At 39.9% G+C, this 13,858-nt stretch overlaps 1 long non-coding RNA gene and 1 other non-coding gene across 2 annotated transcripts in view; one reads left to right on the top strand and one right to left on the bottom strand.

Annotated features, from left to right (window-relative positions):
• Positions 1-13,858, top strand: part of LOC106843628 (uncharacterized) — a 37,278-nt gene that overhangs the window by 22,102 nt on the left and 1,318 nt on the right. The window contains exon 3 of the long non-coding RNA XR_011497592.1: positions 13,606-13,697. This is a non-coding gene — a long non-coding RNA (uncharacterized lncRNA). The remainder of the gene's footprint in view (positions 1-13,605; positions 13,698-13,858) is intronic.
• Positions 9,279-9,385, bottom strand: LOC123280317 (U6 spliceosomal RNA). The gene has a single exon (XR_006519124.1). It is a non-coding gene; the product is annotated as a U6 spliceosomal RNA (small nuclear RNA).

Below are 13,858 nucleotides of genomic sequence, written 5' to 3'. Positions count from 1 at the left end.
CCCAGGGTCAATCTTTTTCAAAAGGGTGAACCTGAATTGCTTGATAAATGATTTTCTGGGACTTCTCTAACTCTCCTGAAAGGAATTTTTCTTTTTCTTTTCTTTTTTTTTGGTGCCAACCAGTATCCAGTATCTGAGAAGGTATTTTCAGCTTTCCTCCAAGATGTAGAAACAGCAAACAAGTGTGTCAAAACCTTTCCAACCTGTTTGAACAATAAGTCATGTGAGGGGCAGCCCCATGGCCCAGTGGTTAAGTTTTCGCCCTCTGCTTCAGAGGCCCAGAGTTTGGCCGTTTTGGATCCTGGGCGCTGACATGACACCACTCATCAAGCCATGCTGAGGCGGCATCCCACATGCCACAACTAGAAGGACCCGCAACTAAAAATATACAACGTGTACCAGGGGGCTTTGGAGAGAAAAAGGAAAAATAAAAAAAAGCTAAAAAAAAAAAAAAGTCGTGAAAGATCAGGAAATTTGCATTCTCATCCATTGAAAGTAGTGATCAATATTCACGTATTTTCTTACGTTTTGAATTTGACATTTAAGATTTCCAGATTATTTTACTTACACAGTTCCACTGATCCTCAGAGTGTAAGAGCATAGCCTGCATTTGATTCACTTAGTGAATATATAAACACAGTTTTTCATGTGTTGATTTTTTTCTATGACTTGAAAAGCTACAGCAAGATATTAGTAAGGTTGTTCTAGTTAGTGGCATTTGGAGGGATGTTTCTTTTTTGAATTCCCTTATGCTTTCTAAATTTTTCTAAAGTGAGCATGCATTTTTTAAAAAAAGTAATTGAGGGGCTTGCCCCGTGGCCGAGTGGTTAAGTTCGCGTGCTCCGCTGCAGGCGGCCCAGTGTTTCGTTGGTTCGAATCCTAGGCGCGGACATGGCACTGCTCATCAAACCACACTGAGGCAGCGTCCCACATACCACAACTAGAAGAACCCACAATGAAGAATATACAACTATGTAGCGGGGGGCTTTGGGGAGAAAAAGGAAAAGATAAAATCTTTAAAAAAAAATAATTGAAAGCCTTTTAAAAAAATTAATATTTGCTATTTGGCTTATTTTCCTAGAAAAGAGAAATTAACTAGCCTGCCTTCCCTCTAGAAATGACCCATGGAATAAGTACATGAAGTCAACATTTTTTGTTGCTTTAAAAAGATAAAACTTTGCAATTACCCAATTCTTGGCTCCAGCAGAGCCCATAGGTTCTTGGGTGGTTATCAATTTTAAATCTTAGGATGGTGTTATGTCAGGAAGACCTTATCTCTATACTATTTGCTAATCACTCCACATCACCCTGATTGCAAAGATGTTTCTAGATAACTAGACTAGAAAGTGACTTAGATGAAAGGATCTGACCCAAAGTGCTCGCAAATTCTTCCTAGTTGTTTACTACCCTGGCTCCAAGGTGATGGACATCTAGGATTAAATTTTGGTACGAGATAATGGAAATTTGGAAATCATACCCTACTTTCTTTTCTCTGTGTGTGTGTGCATGTTTAATTTAGGTTTTGTTTGGAAGAACATTTTACCCTGAAGTCACATGATAGTGTACAGTATTCAAGATTCTCAGTTCCCTTTACTGCAGAAACACAGTTGTATCTTCAGAAACTGGTTTTAATAAGAACAAGATGATGTAAGAAGGCATAATCCAGGTTGCGTTTTTGCAAGGTATCGGTATGCTTTTCAGAGGAATCTCTTTCACAGTCCCAGAGTGAAATTCTGGATATTTTGGTTGAGGATTATTAGCACTTTGCACTTCCTTATTTTACCATCAATGACAGCTGTAAACTCCCTGCAAATCCAGGACTTCCCTCATTTCACAAAGCATCACACAGTCCCAGCACGATAAAAGTCTAAGTCTTGGTTCCAACTTCCAGGAGCTTACAGTCTTGTCAGGGACACTCATGTGGAAACAACTGAGAAACTCTTGCAAAGCAGATCAGATAAACTCCATTTAAAAGAATATATCAAAATGCTTCTTTACCTGGGTTGGACCTTTCTCAACAAAGCCCAGCCCCTTAGCAGTCATGGGAACCTCACTTTCACAGTTCAATACATTCTCTGTTTGGTTTCTGACTTCAACCCCTCCAGGTAAATTCATGGTTTTATCATGACCTCTTCTTGTTCTGAAGGATGTTTTTGCTTCCAGTAGCGTCTAAATCTTGTGACCAAATAATAACCTCAGAGTTTCCCTCATCTTCCCCTAGATCTGAGAAGATATGACAATTTGGTGGTGATTCTAGGCAGCCTATTTCTTTGTTGGTTCAGATGAGTCTTCTAAAGATGCTGACTGTAGCCTTTACATCCTGTTTCACTAACACCTATTACAGTCCTTTTAGTAAAATGAGGCCTTGAGGACCTTGCCTTTTTAGCAGCTTATTAGCAAAATCCCAGACCTCTTGCTTACAATTCAGTTGATTTACCTTTAGAACTGAATGAAATTAATGTCCATGCATTCCTCTCAGTAGCTTTTCATTTCTTTCTCTCATCATTTATTCATTCAACAGACATTTCATTGGACACTGAATTGTAGCAGGCACTGTGCTAGGAGATAGAAACATAAAGATGAACAAGATTTGGTTCCTTCCTAAAGGACCCACATCTGGTAGAAAAGACAATCAGCACATGTGGCACCTTTTTGTGAATTAGAAAAAGTCATTCCTTCCTCCTGGGGGCGACAGCTCTGCAGACGTGGCAAGTGGAGAATAGGATGGATTTCAGCCCCCTTTTGCCTCCTTGGCCAGGGACCCTTGTGTAGGGCAATAATCTGAGCAACTTTGTGCTACTATAATATGTAAACAGCATGTTATAGTACAGTGTGACAAGCACAGAGGAGAAAGGGGCTGACTTCCTGGTAAAATGAGGAGGCAGGAAGGTTTCAAGGAAGAGGTTACATGTGAACTGAGGCAGGAAGGAGCTCGTCTAGTGAAGAGGGGTGAAGGGCAGAGGGAAAATGTACAAAGCCACACAGGTTTGAAGAACATGGCATGTTTGGGGCTCTGCAAGTCATTGATGATGGCAGAGTGCTGAGTTGGGGGCTGAGGGTGGGAGAGACTCGGCAAGAACTGAAGCTGGAAGACATCGTAGGTCTAGGACCTAGACTCTAGGTCGCTGCTACTCAAAGTATAGTCCTCTGTAGGGCAGCTTTGGCATTACCAGGCAACTTGTTAGGAGTGCACAATCTTGGGCCTCGCTCAGGACCTAGGGGATCAGACCTGCATTTTAATAAGCTCTCGTTAAGGTCTGAGTAGCACTGGTTTATGTGAGAGCTGATGAGAACTAAGGGTTTGCTTTGAAGGCATATTATGTAGATATTTCCAAACATGGTATTTTTCTTATGCTTTCACAGATCTACCATCAGTAGATTTACCTCCAGGGTGCCTCATTGATATTACCTCTAACTCACAGTGATGGAAAACAGAGGCGTGAAGAAGTTAACTTGTCCATAAGCACCAGCATATTAAAACACAAGGAAGAGAATGCAGACTCCTCTGCTTGCCCTCTACTTTTCTTTCTTTTTTCTTACTATCCAGGCTTGCTTATCTTGAGCCTGCACCTGGAAGGTGTAGGATTCCTAGGCTAGCAGTCACTAAGTTTGGAAAGGTGAAGTGATGGAGAAGCTTTCAGCCTGGAGGTGGTGTCTGAGCATCTTCCTGGAGCAACTGGAAAAAACAGAAACAACCCCAAAAAAGGTCCCAGGAAGAGAGGAAGGTGAATATGATTTGTACCCAGCCCTGCTTCACCCTCATCTCTTCTGCTTCTTCCCTCTTGCCCATTCATTTATCCAACTATTCAATTATTTAATGTATATATTGAGCACCTACTGTTTGTCAGGCACTGATATCTGCATTTTCCTAATAACTGGAGGACTTTCTATATACTTTCAGATTTCCCGAGAGAGCCCTTCCCCAAAGCCTCTAAAAGCCACTGTCTTTCCTCTGCTAGATCCTCTCCCTTTCCAGCCCCAAGCTGCTCATCAGAACAGTAGGAACAGTTGAAGCTGGAAGGCTCTGGCGTTTCTGTTCTCTGCTCAACCCTCTGCATGAGGGCTTCCTTGATTCTTTTTCTCCAAGGAGGATCCTAAGGGGGAAAAAATATCCAGGTTCAAGTGGGGCTTTAGTCCCTGTGGAAAAATCATTATGGACACGACTGAGTGAGGGGCTGGCTCTGGTTTTGGTGAGCCATTGAGGTCAAAGCTGAGGTGTATCCCTACAAATTATTGACAAATTTCCCCTCAGAAGAAGATTAGGTTAAAGAGTAAGTTTGAGGTGCACAGAAGGGAACTTTGGGGGAAGGGAAACCAAAGAGAAATAACCCTTTTCCCTCTTACTGTTTCTGGGATTTCAGCGTAGAAACCTCTTAAGGTTATAATGGTGTCGTCACTCTGTGATAGATAATCATGTTACCACAAAATAGAGATGACAAAGGAAAGGTACAGAGCGTGGTGCTTTGGTGGTGTCTGGTTTGGTTTTAAATCAAATTCCACAATAAGACTAAAAAAAGCCAATTTAGATGCTTACCACAAGTTGGTAGCTCTGCTTACATGTTCTCTCTTACTTGTTCCCGCTGGCGTCCGGTTCCTCAAAAAGTATGGGTGTAGGATCCAGAAAGGGGAAGAGCAGGTGAAGAAACATGCAAATATTGATGTTCTACCCTAGTGCCGCCAGAAACACCTTTCATCTTGGAGATGATAAAAAAATTAACAGTCTCACTTAGAGTTACACAGCAAAAATTGGAAAGAAAATATAATCTAGACCTTCTAATCTCTCTTATTTGCTTCAGAAAGACTGCAGTAATTAAAGACTACTTTAAGTAGACCCAAGGGTAGCTTGAGTTTAAAAAAGAAAAAAAAGGACAAAAAGACAAAGAGGAAAGAAATAGTTTTAATTAATTGCTAGGTGAGTTATCTTAGAAGTAACCCATGGTAAGGCTGTTGCACCTGAAAGTGAGACAGTATCAGTGCTTCTTCAAAGAGCGATCTGAGCGTTTGTGTCCATCCACAAACTGTTACTGGTCTGCAAAGGCCCCTGTGGCCAGTCTTTCCTAAGAGGGCTGTGAAGGATGAGACTCTGGACTACAGATGAGCCTTTGTATGTAAATAGGATTTTGCATGAGTAGGGATATTTTTTAAGCTTAAACTGTTGAGGCAGATGTATAAAACAACTTGGATTTGAAACAAACAACAGATTTATTTCAACCTAGGCAACTGTTTGATTCCCCAGGACAGATACATGTGGCCCCTTTACTCCTATCACCCAAGAAAGTTGAGTTGATTTTGCCATAATCAGCCTGAAACTGCCTTTCTCCAAGTCTTTTTCCTTTGTGGCAGTTTTCTAAGTGGAGAGGAGGTATCTGAACCTGAGCCCCCTGAAGCTGGCATTTCAGTTACAGCTGGAGGTCAGTGTCCACTGAGAGATAATCACTTATGTTTGCTTGGAAATAGTAAGCATTTCTCCCAATACAATTTTCTTCTTAATTAAGCTTTGCCTAGACTAATCCTAAAATATCCTTTCCTTTGTGGTTGGTGTAAAGAACTTTGGAGTTAGATAAACCTCTATTTGGCCCCCAAGGCTGTAACCTACTTACTGGTTGTTTTACTTCGGACATAGGACTCTCAGCTTCCAATTCTCATCAGAAAAATGGGGATAATCCTACCCATCTTGCCAAATTTTTGTAAGGGGTTACATGAAATAATTTATGCGGAACAGCCCACGGTGTGTTTGGCATAGCAGACTTCCATACATGTTAATTTCTTCTTCACTTTCATTTGGGCAACAGGGCCCAAGAAAGCTTGGGAAAAACATGGATGGTAGGTAAGGAAGGAAAAGACAGGAATAAAAGGAAATAGCCTTGGATTGGCAATCTCTAATCCTTTCAAATCAGCTGTTAGGACATTTGTATCCCAGCATGTGAAGTAATTTGCATTTTTCATGTTATTCCAGTTAGAGGAGAGTGAGCTGCTTTGACTTGTTGATCTGGAAACTGTACCCAGTGGCCTGGTATCATGGGAGTGTGTCCAGTCACTTTGTGAGCTTCAGTTAAGCCATCGACAAGGACAAATTGTAACAGAGGTGTCCAGCTTTCAAAGGGTCACACTTCTAATTAATGCCCAAATAACTCTGAGCCTCATCCCCTCATGTGACTGCTAGAAGACCAGTCTCTGACTTCTCCTCCCAGGGATTTCTGGGAATTCCCAAGGAATGCTTAATCCAGCCAACCACTGTGGTAGTCCATCTTGGAGTTCCCAACAACAGAGAACAGACTGCAACATTTCACACAACTTTACTGAGGGAGATGTGGGAATAACAGAAAGAAATAACAATATCAAACTGGGCTCTCCAAAACTTCTCCTACCCTCACCTCCTACCCTCAATGCCTAGCCTTCTGCCATGTGGGAGGGACCAATTTTCCTGCAGACAACAGGAGTCCATTGACATGCCTCCCCTAGCCAGACCCCAAGGAAACCCGGTCTCGGGGCTATAATTCTACTCACAGTAAAAACAATCTTTTCACACAATCACTGCCTTTTATATTCAGTGCCTCATGTGAGTCTTAACTTTCCCATTCCAGATTAAGATCTTGTTTTTATATTTATGTGATTTAAAAAATTATTGTTTATTTTTCCTTTAATGATCAATCTCAAATGTAATAAAATTTTCCTTCTAGAAAAAAAAACCTGTTGGCTTAGAAATAACACCTTCTCCCACCTCCACACCCCAATTCCTATTTCTAGCAATTAAGATTTCATGAAATGTTTGCCCCCAGTCTAAGCTGGTATACCTGATTACATAGGGCATTTACTGTTAAGAGCATATTTTTTTGCAAATCCCAGGATTTTCACTTCTGTGTGCAGGCTTGCTCAGCAGACTCTGTTATCCTACAATATAGTTTTTAAGACAAATTACTATACCAGTAGCTGATCATTCATTCAGTTCTGGCTATATGGCTGTATACTAACTGTGATAGTTCCTTTAGTATATTATCTTTAGTCCTCTCAATAATGCTGCCAGGTAGGACTCATTATTTTACATATGAGGAAATACTATGGCTGTGTATCTGGTTAGTGACAGAGCTGGCTTCCACTCAGGCGTGTACCTATAAGTCACCAGGCAGGTTGGAAAAGGTGATATAAGACTGAGCTAGGAAACTTTATGAAATTACTCCCAATTTCCTGCTTCCTCACAATATTCTTCCATGTACACCTGATGGTTGTGAATCTCTGCAGAAGCCAGCTGTTTTCACTGATGGATAGTGTTGAACCATCCTCCAGTATTTTAGGTTTAAAATTCAGCTTTTAGAACATGATACTTTCCTCATCTGCACCCTGAGTGCTCTGCCAGCACACCGTCTCCTGGGACTTGCCCCTCCTACAGGAACCCGTGATATTGCCACGATCTAATAACCACATGAGTAACTCCTGGCTCAGGAAAGAGCTTCCAGGATGCTTCTCCAGCAGCTGGACCAGTGTTCGTTCTGATCAGCCAGTGCCTCTGTTGGCAGGTTGGTGAAGTTTTTGAATATCTGCCCTGCCCTCGTTCCTTGTCGACTCCCTACCCATCACTGACAGTCTTTCAGGCCCAGTGCATTTCTCATTCCCATCCTACTCTCTGGAGCTTTTCCCTCCCATGGGGAGCTTCCACCTGCTCTGAATTCCTTTGAGTCTTATAGTCTGTTCCCACTCATCAGACATTTAATTGTATGTGGCTTTATTTTTTACACAACTTTTCCTTTGTGTGATGTATGTCTCCAGCTCTCTATAAATTCCTCAAGGTGGAGCATATCTAATACAGACTTTGTATCCTTCACAACATCTCACACAGTGCTGACTGGGGCTTCAAAGTCCCAAGACAGAATCTGATAGATCCTGGGGACTAGACCTTTCCCCTCAACAGCCCTGAAAGGGAGGAGAAGCTGTGGGGGGAGTCCAGTGAATCCCCAGTCTCAGTGATGAACACTCAGAAAATTAGAACCTCTGTCAACCTGGGCTTGAACTTTTCATTCTGCCTCTTAGGGGATATTGCTGCAGTCTGTCAGACTGGCATTTTCCCTAATAGCTTTCAAATGTCACATTCCAACATCTAGCATGCACTGTTTTTTTCCATCTCTTCATTTTTAGAATACTCAGAAAAGTTTTTGTGTTTTGGAAAGACCCCTCTGGCTCCCCACCCTGAATTTTTAGCCTTCAGGAGGGTGTTTCTTGAGGACAACTCCCCAGGGCACTGCTTGGAAAGGACGTGAGCAGCACATCCTATCACATGTGTGTCATATGCTCTGTCGCAACCCAGTCATGCGTTGTGTGCAGAGGCCAACGTGACATTTGATTAGCAGGCAGAACGCTGGCAACACCAGTGCCTTTTCGAACTTTCACTTAGTAAACTTTTCTTTTAGTTTCTCTTTAGATTCTCTTGAAAATACAGGTGAAAGTTTGCACCTGACATAAGGGAAAAAACACAGGGCGTTCATATAAAATTTTTGCCCCAAATAACATTATATTTGTTATTTGTGTGACCTTTTGATTTTCAATAGACAGATAATGAAATTCTAAAATTTCAAAATACTTTTTGAAAAATCTTTTTATTCTAAATTGAACTTAAATATTTTTTTAAAGATTTTATTTTTTCCTTTTTCTCCCCAAAGCCCCCCGGTACATAGTTGTGTATTTTAGTTGTGGGTCCTTCTATTTGTGGCATGTGGGACGCCGCCTCAGCATGGCTTGACAAGCAATGCCATGTCTGCACCCAGGATTCGTGGCAAAACCCCAGGCCGCTGAAGCAGAGCACACGAACTCGGCCACGGGGCTGGCCCCCTTGAACTTAAATTTAATAATTTAACTTAAAACATTAAGTTTAAAGATTGCAGATTAAAAATGTTAAATGTGTTTTTTAAAACCTTTCAAATACAGGAAGAATATGAAGAAAATAAAAATTACCCATAATCTCGTTACATCATTAGAGGTAATTACTCTTATTACCATTCTAATTTTATAGTTGAGAAAGCAAAGGAGAGGAAGAAAGGAAAAAAGGAAGGAATGTGAGCTTTTAGATTTTCTTCTCAAACATGTAAAAAAAGATTCTGTGGAAGTAATACCCAAAATTTTTGAAAGAAATGTCGGATATTCTTATTCCTAATAGCATGTATATTGCCAGGAGTACCATTGCTGGTTCTGAACATCAGTGTTTCAATAATCAATAAGCTTTACAAAGCTCTGGTTTCCATATCACAGAAAACAAATATTTAAAGCAATACATATATATATATATATATTTAAATATGGAATGCTTCGTGAATTTGCATGTCATCCTCGTGCAGGAGCCATGTTAATCTTCTCTGTATTGTTCCAATTTTAGTGTATGTCCTGCCAAAATGAGCACTTATAATGTTTTACAAAAGTAAACTACATTACAAAAACTCTCGTGAAACAGAAAAGAAGGGGAAGTTACACACAACCCCACAACTTTAACAAAACCCTATTAATATTTTAGTATATTTCTTTCCAGACTTTGTCCCACTCTCACTTTTTTATTATTTATTTATTTGGACATAACATTGTAATTGAAAGGAAACCATTATTATAAGACCTCTCACATCATTGCCCCACTCTGATTCTCTCTCTGTCTCTATTTTTCACCTTTGCTTATTATCCTCAGGCCTCTAGGGCTTTTATAACATGTTGGATATGGAGAAATGGCTTTGGTATCAGTTAGTTTAGATTTGAATCCTGGCCCTACTAACTTGGGAAAATTACTGAGCAACTTTGTCTCAATTTTCTCATCTGACCCTGAGGATAGCACCCTCCCCACCCATCTGTGAGCATGAAGAGAGATAACATATGTAAATTGATGACACAGTGAGGAGCTCAGACTAAGTGCTCAATATATACAAACTCTTTTTTTTTACTTAAAATTATAATTATTTTTCTCTATAATGCAAACACAAATCACTATGACTAACTCACTGTCATTTTCTTTGACAGGTTATTTCCAGTTTGGGGTCATGTAGATAATACTGTAATTAATGTATTTTTTTATAGAATATGAGTTTCACTTCAGTCTATGGATTTCCTTTAGAAAAATCATTGGAATGGTATTTTTGGGTAAAAGTATGAACCTTGACATGGTTCTTGCAACATATGCAAGTATATTTTTTTGAGTTAATTTTTTTTTAACTTGAGTAATTTGAGCATAGAGTTTTGTACCTTGCTTTTTTCTTTCAATGCTATGGCAAAGCTTTTTTTTTTTTATCATATAATTATATTTGCAATGAAACTCTCCACATCTTTAGCTTTTTCTGTATTTTTGGATTATTTCCTTAGAGTAGATTCCTAGAAGTAGAATTACTTGAAGAAATGTATGACAAATTGTATGGCCTCTGATCTACAAACAAATCACCTTCCAGAAAAAATTGTACTGATTTATATGGCCACTAACAGTTTATGAGTCTACCAATTTAACAACATGTTCTGGAGCATTAAGTGTTATAATTTTAAAGCTTTTGCCAATGTAATGATTGAAAAGGCCTACTTAAGGTTTGTTTTGATTTAAATTTACCTGTATATTACCTGTAAGTTGAGCATTTTATTTTCTGAATTTTAAAGCAAGGGGCACTGAGACACTGGGAAGTTGCCTGATGTGACCAGCGAGCAGCCTCATTATATTCCTCTTTGATCTGTACAACTCAACATTCCGGGCATTAGTTGCTTCCTCTGTATTTCTTGCAGCTGTTCTGTTTTAACACGGAATTCTGTTTTTATAGAACAAACAGAACTGAGCAGAAAACGTGCTACTCTCTTTGAGTTTACTTCTCTTAAGAGGAGCCTGCTGTTGAGAATACACAGTTATAGACAAGATACATGATAGGAGGCAGCTGATGACAACCATGAGCCTCCTTATAGGAAAACAGTTTCTTGTTGGCATCATCAAGGTCTTATCCTAAAGGTCCAGAAAACTGATTCTGTCAGTACATTCAGAATTAGACTTAAAAACTGGATGCTAGCCAAACTCCTAAAAGACTTTTCTATTATAAGAAATGCCATTAACATGCAGATCAGAAGTTGCTCCAGAACATTCTATTCCTGTAAAAACGTCTATATGAGAAGTCAAATTATAATCAGGTTTCTCAATAACCACAGAATCAGGATGGGGTGGGGAAGGGGGATGGTGCCTGAAATGATTTTTAATGGCGAATGTCATCAAGCTATGTGAATCTGATGCATTCATCACCACTGGAGGGACAGACCTGACCAGTGGTAGGAATGCATGGGCCGAAGGGACAGGGACCCATCTCCATTGGATATGCTTGGGATTCACTAACACATTTTTCCATGTTGGCCTCTTTTTCCTAGACTCCATGCACATTGCCTTCAATTCAATTCCACAGTATTCATTAAGCATCTTCTATGTGCCAATCTTTGTATTGGATTCTGAGCCTACATAAATGAATAAAAACCTAGTTCCTGCTCCTAGGTACCTCACAGACTTTTGGAGAAAACCAAACACATACATAATTACAACATACCTTATGATGAAAGCTTGACTGTGTTACAGGTCTAGGACCTCTGGGCTCTTGTCACCATGGCTGGCTTGCAGAATCTTATCTAGCTCTGCTGTGTGATGTGAGCAATTTATCTAATGTCACTGGGATTTAGTTTGCTGTTTTGTAAAATGGAGAAAATAATAGTCCCTACTTCATTGAATTGTGAAGTTTAAATGAGATGATACATGTAAAGCAATTAGAACACTGTCTGGCACATCGTATGAAAGTTAGCTATAATGATAAACTTAATTAACCTCATGATGGCTACCAGCAATATGACATGGGCAGTCTAATTCTTCAAACTCAACACAAGGAGGAACATATATTCCAAACTCTTCTCAGCACTTTAACACATCTATATGCCATGACAGGTAGGAAGTATGTTATCAGGAAAGGTGGGACAATCAACTTCTGAAAAATGTGACATTTTTGTTTCAAATTTGGAAGTATTTCTCCTCAGGTGTTTCATATAATAGTGATATTTTTCTTAGAGTAGGCTACTGACATCTTGTGCTATACATTCCAGGAAAAGTCCACAGATCCATTTGGGTGCTTCCAACACCTCAGCACAAAGAATATCACTTTGACTTTTGTGCATCTGTCCCACGTCCAGCAGACACCAGGGCTACATTCATCTTTGGCTTCCCAGCCTAGTTGATAATGGCTTGAAGATAAAGACTGTGACTGAGCCACCTAAAATTCCCAGCCTCTAACACAGGGCCTTGTGGATAGTAAGAGCTCATCAATTGTTGCCTGATCAAATAAATGACTTTGACAGTGAATATTGGTGTCTGCCTCTCCAGCATCCATTCCTATTTTTGAAACTTTCCATAATCCCCACTTTCAGTTCACATGTTCTGAGTGGAGCGCCAGACTTAAGTCATCATTCACACGTTCTTCCTTTTTCTTCCAATAATCGGCTTAGGAGAGGGTATATGACATAAGCTTGTCCAGAGTTTAATCCCTGGATTTTGATGAGAATGCTAGAAAAAAATACCCTGGCTATTTTGTCTTGTGGGTTTGAACATGGAAGGTTTAGTAACTACTGGCAACCATCTTGTGATCACGAGGGGAGGCCATGTTTGAAAATAGAATCAACAAAAAGGAAGCAAAGTGAAGAGATGGTAGAGACAATCTGGATCCTGAAGACATTGTTAGAGGCCTGTACCCAGCTGCACCTTTGGCTGTTAAGTTGCTTAAGCCAATCCAAGCTGTTTTTTTAAAAAAAATTTAAGCCAGTTTATATCAGGTTTTCTCTCACTTGCAACCAAATGATAAAACTGATTCAACTTGTTCTACAAAAGGCATTTAAAAATAAACTTATTTGTCCTATGCTCATGACCAAAGCAGTTCCTAACTGCTATTTTCTTGTTCCATTAATCAATAAACATATATTAGGCCCTTGTTACATGGTCAGATGCCACAAAGTTTAAGAAAGTTTCTTGTGCTACAGTCTAATTGGAATTCATAGGCTCTGTATTTTCCTCTCTTAAGGAATACATTTCCATTTACCTAGAAAAGTTTTGATTCAGGAATGAGTTGGTTATTTACCTCCTGTTCTCAGTTCCAAGACTCCCTTCCTCTGCTCCGCTCTTTCGTGCTGGGGCTGGGATTCGGCAGATCTCATTGACCATCCTCCCTTGCCAGCTAGCTTTCTGGTAAGTTCAATAAATGGGAAACCCTAGGGCACTGGAATGTGGGAGGAGAATTCCTTCCTGTTTTCAGTTCCTGAATGTAGCTGCAGCCCGCAGAAAGGTAGCTGCTCTCTGCAGCTCTAATATTTAGGTTTCCTTAGTATCCACTTTTTGCTCTTTCTGCCTTCTAATATCTTTATAACCAATTCCTGATATTAAATCCACTCTGCTTTCCTGACTGGACCCTGGCTGATATGGTACTTGATGCTAGGAGTGGTTCTAGGAAGCAGACTCTCAAATACAGGATTCTGGAATTGATTTGCTTTGAACTCAGAGCTGAACTTTTTGCTAATGGAAAATGGGAATGGTAATCTATGGCATGCAATGGTATCACAATTCATTAAATTATCATCTATTCTTGCTAGGTTTGAGTGCCAATGGGAGGAAATCTTTTGGAGATCAATTAACTGCTGCATTTGATCATTATGGTTGTAGAGATGATTACAAGGAATGTAAGGTGAGATGGCTGCTTCTGATTGCACTATAGTACTTGCAGGAAGACAATAACAAGCTCCAAGCTTTCAGCTCAGATCATCTTCAGGGCATGAGAGGGCTTCTATGTTTGTTTGTTTTTTTTGAGGAAGATTAGCCCTGAGCTAACTGCTGCTAATCCTCCTC

The sequence above is a fragment of the Equus asinus genome, chromosome 23 (genome assembly GCF_041296235.1).
Source record: "Equus asinus isolate D_3611 breed Donkey chromosome 23, EquAss-T2T_v2, whole genome shotgun sequence".
In the NCBI taxonomy this organism is placed as follows: Eukaryota; Metazoa; Chordata; class Mammalia; order Perissodactyla; family Equidae; genus Equus; species Equus asinus.
Note: the sequence above shows the minus strand (reverse complement) of the source record. Positions and strands in the feature narration are given on the sequence as shown.